This window comes from Ooceraea biroi, chromosome 1 (genome assembly GCF_003672135.1).
Source record: "Ooceraea biroi isolate clonal line C1 chromosome 1, Obir_v5.4, whole genome shotgun sequence".
NCBI classification, from domain to species: domain Eukaryota; kingdom Metazoa; phylum Arthropoda; class Insecta; order Hymenoptera; family Formicidae; genus Ooceraea; species Ooceraea biroi.
Window position 1 is genome coordinate 12336653 of NC_039506.1, and position 16729 is coordinate 12353381.

General features: G+C 32.5%; 1 protein-coding gene across 5 annotated transcripts in view; it reads right to left on the reverse strand.

Annotated features, from left to right (window-relative positions):
* The window catches only part of LOC105275077 (growth hormone secretagogue receptor type 1), a 157767-nt gene that overhangs the window by 25054 nt on the left and 115984 nt on the right, over window positions 1-16729 (reverse strand). The window lies entirely within an intron of this gene.

The following is a 16729-nucleotide window of genomic DNA, read 5'->3' on the forward strand; positions in this document are numbered from 1 at the left end:
TGTATATTTGATAGCAATAGGGACGATTCAAAAGGAAGGAATGACTTTAATATCATATGAACTTTTACAAGCATCTAACATACTAATTACATATAATGAAAGACAGCTGGAGAAACTTATTTTTCGACCTTTATCTGGCACATATATTTTTTCTTTTCAAATTTCACAACGTTTCGATCCTTGGTTTGGGTCCTTCTCAAGTGAAAAATAATAACATTACATCAGCTCGGACATTCTGTATAAAATGTACAAAACCAAAAATCAGCATACATGTTGAAAAATACGGTTGCGTCAATGTAAAACTTCTTACAGTTATTATAATGGAGTTAACGCGTTTACAATAACATGATGTGATACTAACATTAATGCAATAAAAAACACACTTCAGAAGCTAATAACTTAAAATGTACGTCGGAAATAATAATAAATAACTCACATTAACGATGACATATATCGCATATACTGTCAGAAAAACTCTCCACGATAATCACGTATTTAACATTAAAATCATTGCAGATAAACGATCGTATAAAATTCTCATTGTTACACATCCGCCTAACTTGATGGTCTAAGGCACAATGGTACCTCGAGTTAAGAAGGTTTCAAAATATTGTCGAGCTAAGAAAGTTTCAAAATATTGTCATACATGTCCGATAGATTCTCCGTATCTGTCTGAAGATTGATACAATTGCTGTGTTTTCTTATATAAATCATCTCCGCTATCTCTCTCTTTATTTTATGTGTTTCACGATGTAAAATTGTAGGTTTATCCCAGTCGAAGTCATGGTTTTCACTTAAACGATGCTTACTTACAACCGAATGTTCATTTTTGCGTATATTTGCCATAAGCTCATTGATCCTTACTCTCAAGTGTCTTTTTGTTTGTCCAATATCAAGCGACGCGGTAGCGTCGCGACGCCAAGTACATAAAAAATAAATAGCCGCATGAGAAATTGCCGCTTGACACGGCACTGACGCGGCATCGTCGAGGCGCTACCAAGTAGCCTTATCTCGAGTTTCGCCTTGTCAGATTTTCCGATGAAATATTCTCGGAAACAAAGATCGTAATATAAAATCTAATGATACTTTAATTATATAATGTTGATACGTACTTTCGATTGCGAGTAACCCGAATAAAATTGGTGCAGTCAATCCCGAGATCTCGAGTCGAGTCCATGTAAAATGACACTTTTGATTTCCAGTGTTCATATTCAGTCTCACATACACACGACACATTCAAAGCGAGTTTGTCCGCCAAGGCGCGTTTTTATGTAACTGAGGTACAGTGACTCGCTTAGTAATAGTATACGTATCGCCCAAATTTATTCGTTGGTAAAGATCAACGCGCGCGGTTCATCGAAATAATCAAATTTAATAACAACAATTTTAATTAACTAATTAGTTTTCTCTTAAATTAATATAACCTAATTAAGATATCGCGAATCCGCTTGCGATGTTTTTTTCAGAATCGTTTCTAGTTTGGTTTATAGTTGAACTTTCAAAAGTTATTAACATTTGTTTAAATAAAAAATTGTTAACTTTTGTTGAGATATCTCGGTCCAACTACAAACGAAACGAAACAACTGCAAACGATTTTAAAGAAGACTGCGCAAGCGGATTCGAGATATCTCAAAATTTAAAAAGTTACAAAAAGCAATGAGATCCCACTAAAAGAATCTCACAAAGGTAAAAATGTACGCCAAGTACATAAAAAATCCCACCTTGTACACAACAAAAAGTTTAAAAAACTATTTAGAAAAATCAAAACTAACTATGAAATCAATAGTTAACTAGCCAAGAAGTATTTAGAAGTACCTAGATGTACCTAGAAGTACTTATTTATGTAACTATTTTAAAGTTAACAGTGCTATTTTTTATCATGGTGAAAATGTTAATAATGGACATTACATTACACGAACATGTTGCGAGCTAAGGATACAAAATGGATTTCCATAAATGATTTAAAAGTTGAGACATCGACATTTGTCATTGGCCTCGAAATGTTAAGGGTGCATACATATTTTTTTTAGAAAAATAATAATCTATTAATAACAGTCAATCTGTTAATAATTACTAATAAAAATAATAATCTCTAAATAATAATTTATTTTTTGAATATCGAAATTCTATGCTATCGAAATTTTAAAAATGTACAAAAAGGAGTGAGATCCCTACAAAACCCTTTTTAAAAAAAGAAAAAGTATTTACGCCAAGTACATAAAACGTGTCGGACTTTGCAAAAACAGTGTAATTCAAAAAATCTTTCTAAAAAAAGAGTATTATACAAATTTATTTATTCATTCAAAAATATACATGAAATCAATACAAGTAGCCAAGTTATCGTTGTTATTATTCGAAAGTGCACTGTTCACAAATGGATATGAAATCAATGCACTTTATCTAGTATTTCTTTAAAAATGGATTTTGTCAATGCAATATCCAATAATTATATACAACAACAGATTTATGCAAAATTAATCCAACAATTATATGAAACAAAAGTTTTATATCATAGTGAAGCAAAAAACTTGGCGTGCCCGGGTTGTATTACGATGCAATGCTCATCAATGTTTTACAGTGTACAAATTATTTGCGTGAAGTAATGAAACGATTTACATACAATATTTGTAGAAATATAAATATATAAAAGCAACAATTAAAGAAGAAAGAGATGTTTTATATTTCCAAGGCAATTTTGAAATTATAAACATATTTACAAGAATTCAATTAATGCAACCCGGGCACGCCAAGTTTTTTGCTTCACTATGATATAAAACTTTTGTTTCATATAATTGTTGGATTAATTTTGCATAAATCTGTTGTTGTATATAATTATTGGATATTGCATTGACAAAATCCATTTTTAAAGAAATACTAGATAAAGTGCATTGATTTCATATCCATTTGTGAACAGTGCACTTTCGAATAATAACAACGATAACTTGGCTACTTGTATTGATTTCATGTATATTTTTGAATGAATAAATAAATTTGTATAATACTCTTTTTTTAGAAAGATTTTTTGAATTACACTGTTTTTGCAAAGTCCGACACGTTTTATGTACTTGGCGTAAATACTTTTTCTTTTTTTAAAAAGGGTTTTGTAGGGATAGCATATATCGCAATCTTTACAATTAATTTTATACACTAGTTCCACACATTGGAACAACTCCAATTTATCTTTGCCTCTACATATGATGCTTTTCATTGTCTTCGGTAAGTTACATATTACATTGAAACCAAAAAATTTAAAGTTTCTTTCAATATTGTGGCTCAAACCCTTTACATCAAGAGACACGGTAGTGTCTCACGCCAAGTATACGCGCGGCGAGACCACACCGTGACTCTTTTACGCGAAGCGACGCTTTCGCAGACATTCAGATTATTAGATCTCAATAACGGCTGATCTGATCAACTTCTAAGTAGGCTGAATGGATAGCTTGTGTTCGAATTGCATAAGAAAAGTGTTTTTATTTTTCTCCTACTTGTCCTACGAGCGGAGATATTGCGATGCAAAGTTCGAAATGTCACGATTTTACGATTAAGATACTCCGTTTTCTCCTTGTCTGTCAAGTGAAGGCAAGAGGGGCTCGCGGAGAGACGAATGAAAAAATGTGAAGTTCGCTAATTTCGACGCTAGATGACTCGAAATGACACGTAAATGTAGAGTCGATAATGCTAAATGCAGTATCGATCAATATCGTCGCATTTCGAATTTTGCATAACTGTTTAAATATTTCTTTAATTTTAATCATCTCTTAATACATTTTATATGGCACGGTAGTTAAGAGTTGATTAAAATTAAAGAAACGTTTATAAAGTTATGGAAAATTCGAAATATGACGATTTTGAGACACACACACACGCGCGCACGCACGTCTAGCCATACTGCTACAAAGTCGGGTAGTTGTGCGGCCATAAAGACGGGTTGCTGTGCGCCCACAAAGACGGGTCGCTGTGCGCCTACAAAGAAACTACAAAATGTGTGAAATCACAATAAAATTACCTTTTTAAAAAAAGGTACAAAAAAGCGCCAAGCATAAGCGCCCGAAGAACGCGTTCAAAGATGACCTCTATAAAACTAATGATATCAACAAATTTCGCCAATTATAAAAATGAGTATTTATGCAAACCAAAAAATCTATTACATTTATTCTATTTATTACATCTATTATATTTTTATACAACTAAATATTTTAATACATATAAATATTTCAATACAAATAAGTGTTTTTTTAAAATACACTCACTCCCAAAAAAAGCGGTACACTAAAATTTAGGGAAAAATTTACCAACCTTCAAATGATCATAACTTGGTAAATAATGAAGATAAAAATATGTTCAAAAATGCAAAATGAAGCTTCAAGTATCCACTTTAAGAATATTTGAATGGCAATTATGGTCGGCCATTTGATTCAAAATGGCGGATGACAAAATGAGAGGATGCAAAAGTGATAACCGAAAGTCCGAGTTTGTGACGGTGCATGGCGTGAATTAGATATCGCAGCCTAATGGGACCAAATGCAAATGAAAATATAGAGTGTTATCTTTAAAATGCTTTTTACTAAGCTCGATGCGATCATTTTTCGCTGAGTTGTGCAACTTTAAAAAAGAAAACACTCTGTTAAGTAAATTTGGAGTATCTCAACAAAAAATGATCGCATCGAGCTTTGTAAAAAAGCGTTTTAAAGATAAAACTCTATACTTTTATATGCATTTAGTCCCATTGGGCTGCAATACCTACTTTACACCATGTGCCATCGCAAACTCGAATCTTCATTTATCAATTTCACATGCTCTCCCTTTCCGCCATTTTAAAAAACTCGTCGTGCACAATTTCGATTTAAATTGCGAAAAGTAGGGTTTCAAAGCTTTAAAACCGTTTTTGAAATTTTGTGCTAGGATAGTTAGGTACCGAGATATTCAATTTCGAATTTGCAATATCGTCGATTCAGCAAGGCCTAAGGAATTAGAAAACCCTGCGGTTCGTTTAGTTCTTTTATAATTCCAACTGCTGCGTTCATTATTCTTTATACTCCAAATCCTTCTTATGTGGTGTGTGTGTGTGTGTGTGGGTGTAGGTGTATGTGTGTGTGTGTGTGTATGTGTATCACAAGGATGAGGACCCCGTGGTTCGTCAGTTCCACAGTAATTTAAGACTCCAAACCCTCCTTGTGGTGTGTGTGTGTGTGTGTGTGTATATCACAAGGATGAGGACCCCGTGGTTCGTCAGTTCCACAGTAATTTAAGACTCCAAACCCTCCTTCTGGTGTGTGTGTGTGTGTGTGTGTGTGCGCGCGCACACACATACACCTACATACACCTACACCCACACACACACACACACACCACATAAGAAGGATTTGGAGTATAAAGAATAATGAACGCAGCAGTTGGAATTATAAAAGAACTAAACGAACCGCAGGGTTTTCTAATTCCTTAGGCCTTGCTGAATCGACAATATTGCAAATTCGAAATTGAATATCTCGGTACCTAACTATCCTAGCACAAAATTTCAAAAACGGTTTTAAAGCTTTGAAACCCTACTTTTCGCAATTTAAATCGAAATTGTGCACGACGAGTTTTTTAAAATGGCGGAAAGGGAGAGCATGTGAAATTGATAAATGAAGATTCGAGTTTGCGATGGCACATGGTGTAAAGTAGGTATTGCAGCCCAATGGGACTAAATGCATATAAAAGTATAGAGTTTTATCTTTAAAACGCTTTTTTACAAAGCTCGATGCGATCATTTTTTGTTGAGATACTCCAAATTTACTTAACAGAGTGTTTTCTTTTTTAAAGTTGCACAACTCAGCGAAAAATGATCGCATCGAGCTTAGTAAAAAGCATTTTAAAGATAACACTCTATATTTTCATTTGCATTTGGTCCCATTAGGCTGCGATATCTAATTCACGCCATGCACCGTCACAAACTCGGACTTTCGGTTATCACTTTTGCATCCTCTCATTTTGTCATCCGCCATTTTGAATCAAATGGCCGACCATAATTGCCATTCAAATATTCTTAAAGTGGATACTTGAAGCTTCATTTTGCATTTTTGAACATATTTTTATCTTCATTATTTACCAAGTTATGATCATTTGAAGGTTGGTAAATTTTTCCCTAAATTTTAGTGTACCGCTTTTTTTGGGAGTGAGTGTATTTTAAAAAAACACTTATTTGTATTGAAATATTTATATGTATTAAAATATTTAGTTGTATAAAAATATAATAGATGTAATAAATAGAATAAATGTAATAGATTTTTTGGTTTGCATAAATACTCATTTTTATAATTGGCGAAATTTGTTGATATCATTAATTTTATAGAGGTCATCTTTGAACGCGTTCTTCGGGCGCGTATGCTTGGCGCTTTTTTGTACCTTTTTCTAAAAAGGTAATTTTATTGTGATACGGAATCACCACACTGTGTTTTTCAGAAACCACAGAGTTGTTGTCCATATTACCATATTTTACGCTTCTAAGTCTTTTATTAATGTGTTTAAGAATGAAATCGCTTGGGTAACAATTGTTTTTTAATATGTTCGTTACAATTTCTAAATTTGAATCGTGAAACCTCTCATCAGATAGCAAAACAGCTCTATCTACTAAGCTATTTATAACACTAACTTTATACTTTTGTGGATGTTGAGAATAATAATTGACATATCTTCCGGAAAATGTAGGTTTCCGGTACCAATCTGTTATCAATCGTTGACCTTCTCTAGTTATACTTATGTCTAAAAAACTTAAGCTATTATTATTTTCCATTTCAATTGTAAAATTTAGTCTATCGTGGTAAGAGTTAAAAATCTGCAGAACATATTAAACCTTGTCAAACGGAAAGATAGTGAAAATGTCGTCAACGTAACGATAAAAAACCGGCACATCAAAGTCCAACATAGACACGCAACTACTCCCTAAGTCATCCAATACAATGTCTGCAAGAATTGACGACAATGGAAGGCCCATCGGACATCCGAAAATTTGTTCATAAAATTTGCCATTGAACTGAAAGCTCGTAGAACCTAATAATAAATCTATAGCAAATAAAAACTGATTTAGACTTAGCGCAGTCCCCGTAGCAATTAAATTCCATCTTTTTTCAATACCCCGTAAAACAAGATCTTTAGGAATATTAGTATATAAGGAAACGACATCAAACGATACCAACACATCATTATCATTAATGTTCACTTGTTTTATCTTTTCAATAAAATCCCAACTATCTTTAATATGTGAGTTTGGTACCCTAAGGTTCTTTTTTATATGTCATCGTTTTATACATACATGTCATATGCGATATATGTCATCGTTAATGTGAGTTATTTATTATTATTTCCGACGTACATTTTAAGTTATTAGCTTCTGAAGTGTGTTTTTTATTGCATTAATATTAGTATCACATCATGTTTTTGTAAACGCGTTAACTCCATTATAATAACTGTAAGAAGTTTTACATTGACGCAACCGTATTTTTCAACATGTATGCTGATTTTTGGTTTTGTACATTTTATACAGAATGTCCGAGCTGATGTAATGTTATTATTTTTCACTTGAGAAGGACCCAAACCAAGGGTCGAAACGTTGTGAAATTTGAAGAGAAAAAATATATGTGCCAGATAAAGGTCGAAAAATAAGTTTTTCCAGCTGTCTTTCATTATATATATACTCCACTGGCGAAAAATCGAAGATTAACCACCTTATTTTATCATACTAATTAAATTCATTACTCGTAAACGGAGATAAAATATTTGAAAGTACAAAGTTTGTTACAAAGATATTTCATAAGTTCCACAGATCTATTCAGTAATCCAAAAACCGTATTTCTGAAAACTGATTTTGCTGAAGTTTATTTATCTGTTACAGTTTTTGCAAACGATGAAGTTGCTGAAAGCACATTAAAACATTAAAACAAAAAATAACTAGTTAGTATTCTGTTCTGTTATCCTAATTTCTTCATTTTCTATGACTTCTCAATTTTTTTGCAGATGTATTACTGAAATATGTCTTTGCTTGTCTTTGCACTAAATTAATTTTCTCTTCCTTCTTCTCCCTACATGTGTCAACTTAAATTTTCTTTTTCCCTTTCTATTCATATTTTTGTAGAACAGGATTATATTTGTCGATCATTTCTAGCTCTTTAATTATTATGCATCGCTATAAAGCTTGCTTCTAAATGTCGTTTTGAAACAACTGTCCAAACTGTTACTTCCGCTTTCTTCTTTATTTTATACTTAAATCACTGGATATCTCCTTATTGCAAGACTGTTATGTCTTCACACTTATGTTTTTACCTGTTTACATTTATTTATTATTGAGAGAGAATAATGAACAATTAGTTTCGAACTTCGCACTTGCAGTTAGCGCTACCCTTAACGCAGACTGACTTCGCTATGGGTGACGCTTACGCCGAGTATTCGGTTATTCCATATATGTAATACTCATATCCCATACAGCACAAAAGTTTGCAGCAACATTGCTGCAACATTGCAATATTGCACATTGCAGTGCAATGTTGCAGAAATATTATATAGTCATGAATTTGCAATATATAGTTTAAACAACGTTACAGCAACATTGTAAAATATTGTGAAAATAGCAAGTACTTTTATTGTGTGTTTGTGTGTCACTTACAATTAGAGTAAGTATTTAAAAATGTTTATTATTTATATAATAATTTTAATACACATAGGATTGAAAGCATTTATATTAATTATATATGTATATAAATTTTTCTATTACCTCCAAACTCTAAGATTAAAATAAAATAAACTTATGCGTTACTATACATACAAGTTAGCATGTTAATCTTAATGCATGCATTAAGTGATTTTTAAACTTTTCATAAAAGATCCATGTATTCTAGAATGGTTTTACTTCGTGTTAAAGCTATTATGCCAACTTGTGTATAATCTAAAATAACGTAAAATAATGTGTGTATTTATATTAATGTTAGTCATGATTATTATTATGATAACAAGCAAGTAAATGTGCCAATATATCGTTGGACTGGATCTTTTGTGCTTAATAATATTTTTTACATGAATTTATATACAGTCTTCGCTTAGACTTCGCTTAAACTACGCTTCAACTTGAGACTGCGTTTCAAGACCGTTTACTATCGGTCTTGAAATGCAGTCTCAAGTTGAAGCTAGAAAAGTAAAATCACATAATTAAATTTAAATTTAATTACGTGATTGCATAGTTTGTTAAGCGAAAAATATACATAAAATAACGCGAAATATATTATTAGGCACAAAAGATCCAGCTCAACCATATATTGGCACATTTCCACAGTAGTATTGCATGTATATTTTACTGCTACAATGTTTTGTAGCAATATTTCTGAAAGCGGACATTTTACCGTTGCTGTAATCTTACAGTACTCTTGCAACAACATTTCGCAATGGTTCTGCAATGTTGCGGCATTCTTGCCGTGCGGGTGTAGTTCCGAAAAGTACTCACCCCCGATTTTTTCGAAAGTCAGTATTCCTACGTATTTTGACGCGCTAATTACGAATATCATAGTGAAAATTGGCGACTATTTTATTTTCATGGTGAAAACTATGAAAAACCCATAAAAATTATAGTTTTTTATGCTTATCTCACAAGGGGACATCTTACATTGTCCAGACTGAAATAAAAAGCGACTATTACCAATAGATTAGGTATGTCTCAAACCAAAATTGTGCCAAATATTAATTCCCATTATGCATCAGGATCCGAATAATCGGATGCCAAACACGGTGCCGTATTGGTACATTTTGAAGTATTGTACTGATTATAAACAAACCTTAACAGTAACTTTTTATATGAATGACCAATATGATAACAATGCATTGAAGTAAGGTTATGCTTTATTTTGGTTGTAATCTGTTCCTGTGTAATAAGTTTAAAACTTTGAAACTAGATTAAAAAATGAAATTTTTTTCCTTCGATCAAACTGGCTATACTAGATGGTTAACAATATTTTTCCTTCAAACGCGATATACTGTACGCCGACGGGATTTGTCAAATAATGCAGCAACCATTTTTCCCTTTACCACGAGAGAAAATCCTGAAGTTAGAAAAGCGTTTCGTCTTAAGATCGTCTGCAGACTCATCAGTAGGGCTGTGCAGACGATCCCTTGCCCTAGACGCTGATGCATGAAGATGTTAGAAACGTATATACAGGGTGTCCCGAGTTTTAACCGACAAACTGCGGGAGCATATTCTACTAGTGGAAATAAGAAAAAATTCTTATATCGAGTTTGCTTAGAAATGCTTTATTACAAAGTTATAAACCAATATTGAAAAGAAATATGAGATAAGTAACAACGGATTTTTTCACAAAAATAAAAATTATGTACGCAATGATTTAGTGACGCATTTCAAAATGTTGTCCTTGCACATCGATACAAGCTAGACATCGACGTAGTACAGAATTTGTTACAGTACGACATTCCTGAAAATTTTGTTGCATCTCAGTAACTGAATTAGTAATTCGTTGCTTTAAATCTATCTGGTACTCTCCTGTTAGGAAATCTACGTTGATACTCTCGTACGGCAGCTCGTGCATTTCCGTCACAGAATCCGTACACGAAATGAATATCAGTGTATTCCTCATTTGAAAACACTTTTGGCATTCTGATAGTAATTGCTAGTTCACACGACGATTGAAATCTAACGGCTACTGTTGTGAAAGTAACAATCATACTGAATCGTTTAAACATAGTGAACATGAATACATGTGAATACACGTAACATAAACATCTTCGACCTTCCAAATTCTACACTATGTTCCGTTGTTACTTATCTCATATTTCTTTTCAATATTGGTTTATAACTTTGTAATAAAGCATTTCTAAGCAAACGCGATATAAGAATTTTTTCTTATTTCCACTAGTAGAATATGCTCCCGCAGTTTGTCGGTTAAAACCCGGGACACCCTGTATATTACAACGGCGCCGTACAGAGTACTTGCGAGAAACCCACAAACACGCCCCCACACGGCACACATTGCAAACACCTATAACTAAATCCAAGATATAAATATATTAAATTGAAATACTATTTAATCGCCAGACAATTTCATCTAATGTATGTAATTGTCTGGCGATTAAATAGTATTTCAATTTAATAGATTAAAAATGTTGAACTGCTAGATTTTGATCTACTAGTGATTGCAATCAATGTGCAACGTTTGAAGAAAAGTATGACCAAAACAAAAGCTATTTTCGCAATGAGCACAGCGAAACTCACTCAACTTACCACAGTTTGAAAACATGCATTTTTCCACGAAATCGAAATCAAAGCAAAATTCAACTGGAGTTTTGAATTTGCCTGGCCTGGTACTTAAGTAGCCCACCTTATAAAATGAATATTTTAGCATATCAACGAATCTTGGTGCGCTGAATTAGAAGTGCGCCAGTGCTTGCAATTTAAAGTAGTTGTTGCGTTGCCACACTTTGTCATCGAGTTCTAAACAATCCGTCACATGCCGAATGAAACGTTTGTAGGGTCTAAAGTAGTACACATTCAGTGGTTGAATCATTCCTGTTGTTCCCGCTGGTATTCACATCCGTTCAACAGTGATGCTAGGAAACTTCTCGGCTACCTTCTTGAAGAGTTCATCGTCTTTGTTCGAAGACCAACTATCCGCCAGCAATAGATACTTGTCAAACTTGGCATTACGCAATGAAGGGAAGAGAATCTCCTCAAGAAAAATGTGTAAGTCAGTTTTAGTCATCATTGCAGTGGTTCCAGCATAAGCCTTGATATTGTTTGGAATTGTTGGAGAATGAGTTTCCGAGAATGAGCAATAGTATACCTGAGAATAATAATAATCGACAAAACAAAACGGTAGTTATTTCGTATAAGAAAGCTAGCTGCGATCATTGTTTCAGATGTTATTAAAGACATCGTGCTGAGTAACTTCCAAACGGTTTTATTCGGTTCTTATTGTTTATTAGAAGGTTATAAATGGAAAAGTTATGAGAGACGATAAAACTGAAGGAGAATGTCGTCCTCTACGATTGACGCTGAAATTTTACAATATTAGGTGTAGGTTTTGGTTTTGGTTTAGGTTAGGTTAGGTTAAGTTAGGTTTGAAGTTATATACATTTTTGCGTTAATATATAATTTTGTTTAATGTACACGGCCACTCTTCATTTTTCGGAGCCATATTGTTAGGTTAGGTTAGGTTAGGTTGGTTTGAAGTTATATACATTTGTACGTTAATATATGTATAATTTTGTTTAATGTACACGGTCACTTTTTATTTTTTGCGAAGCCATATTGTTTGGTTATGTTAGGTTAGGTTAGGTTTGAAGTTATATAAATTTTGGCGTTAATATATAATTTTGTTTAATGTACACGGCCACTTTTGAATTATCAAATAAAAGGATAATTTGGTAATTATGCATACTACAGACGATTTTAAATAAAAAACGGGAATGGGTTGGGTTAGGTTAGATTTAACAGTAGTGGAGTCTCCCGTAGGGTGGGGGGTGGAACACACTGTATTCACGCATGTACTTTGCAAGACGAAGCAAAGTTCATTCTAATAAGTAAGAGTCAAAATTAGATGTAGAGTAAACATTGCTTTATAAAAAAGCACCCCGGTTTGTGAGAGGCGAGGGGACTCACGGTAAAAAAGCACCCCGATTTGTGAGAGGCGAGAGGACTCACGGTAAAAAAAGCACCCCGGTTGTGAGAGGCAAGGGGACTCACGGTAAAAAAGCATCCCGGTTTGTGTTTTACGGGCCACAATATACTATTCTGTGAAGTTTCAAGAAAAATAGTGAGGAAGAGACTTTCCTTCAGTATTATTCTCTTTATACTCGATTTCCTTGAAAACTATTATTCGTACGGTGAAAATGTATAGAACCTAAATTGTTTATCTCTGTGAAATCTAAATTTTTGTCTAAAACATTTATCATGATTTTCCGTATTTATTGAGATAAGCATAAAAAACTATAATTTTTATGGGTTTTTCATGGTTTTCACCATGAAAATCAAATAGTCGCCAATTTTCACTATGATATTCGTAATTAGCGCGTCAAAATACGTAGGAATACTGAGTTTTGAAAAAATCGGGGGTGAGTACTTTTCGGAACTTTACCCCCCCCCCCTCCCTCTGTGTGTGTGTGTGTTTTAATAAAAGAATAATCGATGGCATTATTAAGTATAACGACTGCTAGTGACTGAAGAGTTCGCATCACAGTTAAGAAATACTGTTATTTCACGATAGTGCGTTAATAAAATTTTTTGAATTAAATAATTATCGACATATCATTATCAAGTTTGATTTTCATATCAAGTATGATATCAACATCATTTGATATCATTATCAAGTTGAGTTAATATTATATTTTTGAGTTTGCTGTGAGATGTTTAGTACAGTCTTATATGAAAAATCAAGATTCAAGTGTTAATCGGATCATTGGATTTAGCAACTGTCTATATTGTGTTGCAGAGGATTTATTTGGTTGATGAAGAGGAAAAAACAGACCTGACGTACTAGTTCTTTCACGAAATAGATCCTCTGAATAAGGTGATAATATTTTTTGATAAGGCAAAAATGGACAACATTGCTAGTGATTTGGCTATAACGAATATCGATTGTCGAAGTATTCATGGTGATAGAAAGCAACAAGATAGAGAACAAGTTTTAGACGATTTGAACACTAGAGCTGTTCAAATTCTTTTCGCAACCGATATGGTTGCTAGTCGAAGAATTACTTTTCAACACATATATTGAATTACGATTTTCCATGGGATATTGAAAAATACGTTCATAAAATTGAACGTACTGGACGTGCAAGCCGTACAGACTGTAACGCAAATTCTTTGTAGAGTTAAAATAATATCAAAATGCTCGTTTTTCTTGTAAATTTGCAAAATATTAAATGTGCGAATTAATTCAATATTGTTTTTTTTAAGAAATTCTTTATTTACTTTTTTCGGAAATTTGTCAGCTGTCCAATAAATAGAAAAAAGTATTAGAAAATCAAAATATTTCGATGATTGACATGTTTATTATTTTGGTATAATAAAGTTTCAATTTCTTCAATAAGAGTATTGAATTAATTTCCACACTTAACACTTTTTTTCATTTGGAGTTTTTATATTCTATCTTCAATCATCTATATATATGTAAGCTATATATATGTAATCTGTATATATATATAAGCCAAATACCACTCACTGACTCATCAACGTGCAGCCCGAACCACTGCACCTATCGACTTGAAATTTTAAGGGTATATTCCTACTATTACGTAGGTGCTCACTAAGGGTGGGTTTTCCGAAATTCCACTCCTAACGGGTGAGAAGGGGTAAAATGTGTTTTTATTTAATTCTACACACAATATCGCGGGCGAAGCCCGCGTGACGGAGGATGCTAGTTTTTATATAAAGTTATGATATAACTCGATTATCAAATCACAGACTGAGACTGTCTCATTACATTAATTCGCTCTCTCGCTTTTTTACAAATAATTCTGATGTTTTTACGTTTTAATCAATCACTGTGTTGACAGTTTTGGTTTTCACGAACTCATGTTGGGAAAGACAGTTTTAAAATATTTTATGTACGGGTATCTTATGTTTGAAAATTCCTCAAAAAAATTTAAGGATGATTGAAAGTTAATCAATGTTGCCTTTCAGGTTTAAGACTTTTTTCAGTTCTTACGTAGAGAAAAATTTCTCTAACTAAAAAGCAAATAAAACATGTGTAACTTTTGTGAAGAGGTAAGAGGTAAGAAAATGAGATAACTATGCTGATCACGATCTTCTCTGACAAACTGTACATAGACGGAAGAAAAGCATAGTTCTTGCATGATGGCTTTTCCACGTCGTAAAATAAAACACCGCTTTCTTTTTCTTATTCTAGCGCATTATCAGAGAAGTTGTTACTTGAAGTCGATTTTCGCGTTTGGATGGTAAAGGCTTGGGAAGTTAGGAGTATCGAGTTTCTCCCAAGTGCTTGATGAAACATGATACTCACAATTGTACGCCACATTAAGAAAGGGAGGAGGAGAATATTGTGGCAAAGAAAGAAACTATTGTAATGTTATAAAAAGATTTAACAATAAGAATAACATTTTGAGTCATTAAAAATTTAAATGATAATGAAGAAACTGCGAAAAGAATCAGTAATAGTAGGAAAGAAAGAAGGGGAAAAGAAAAAGGAGAGTGAAGGAGAAAGAAATGGATAGTTGTGAGAATGGGGAGAGAGAGGAGAGGAGAAGAAATGGTGCGGAGGGAGAGAGAAATATTACGATATTACTTTCTTTTATATAAATTCAGATTTAAATTCCAATGTTTAAGTAAGAATCTTATACACTTATAAAATAGCTTATAAAAAAAGGAGAAGTGAGTAAATGTTAAGATTAGGTGCAACCTCACCGATTTCAATGAGTTTGACATATATTGTTAAGGATCTGTTTAAGATGTGAAAAGTTTTCGCTCACTGCTTATTAAAAAATTATCAACAAGATAAGTTTGTACATTTACCGAGAAATAAAATCTATATTATAATAAATTTAAAAAATATTTTTGTCATTTCTTTTGAATACGAAATACTGTTTTTATTTTTTTGTTATATCTTATATACTATACATTTTATAAATAAAACAAGAATATATATTACTAGCATCCCCCGTCACGGCTTCGCCCGCGATATTTATGTGTAGAATTAAATAAAAACACATTTTACCCCTTCTAACCCGTTAGGGGTAGAATTTCGGAAAACCCTCCCTTAGTGAGTACCTACGTGATAGTAGGAATATACCCTTAAAATTTCAAGTCGATAGGTGCAGTAGTTCGGGCTGCACGTTAATAAGTCAGTGAGTGAGTGAGTAGTATTTGGTTTATATATATAGATAGATTATATATATATATATATATATATATATATATATATAATTATTAAGTGACAGCTATAAGAAAAGACATTAACAAACGAAAAGAAAATATAAAGCATATAATAAAAAGCTAAACATATGTTGTGAAACATACATATGATTTACACTATATATATATATATATATATATATATATGCGCAAAAAATTTAATCTTTTTCTCGCTTTAAATGCATAATTGCACATGCAATAGAATAGGATGACTAAATTCGGATTAGATACCAAATGCGGATTTGATTTGACATATTGCTTTCTCATTAATTAATAACCCTATTCTATATTATAAAAGACATCGATGTTTTCTGTTTCTGCTCAATCAGATAGGAAAAAGAACACAGTAAATGTATATAAATGGCAGTAAATGTAGCGGTTCGCTTAAGCGTTTTTCAAAGGTATATAAACAATTTTCCTCTATATTGTACTTTAGAGATTCACTGGAAATATTTTTACAAAGTGTTCAAAAAGTTGCAAAAAGATATAAACTTCCGAATTTTTAAATCTTGCAATGTTGTTTATATATAATGCGAAAAAAATACTCAGGTTGTGATGTTAAAATCTTACATTTTTTGGCGTCATAAACTTTCATCATTTGCTGTAGATAAAAATAAATATTTTATCTACAATAAATATTGTGTCTTTGTAAGTTAAGAATTATATTAACTATAACTATACATATATCATAGTAATATATAGTATAGTTATAGTTAATATAGTTCAACGCCAAAAGCCCAATTTTTAACAATATGGTTTTATCTATATCTATATCTATATCTATATACTATTACATACATACATTTGAAAGTGCATATTTTGAAATGC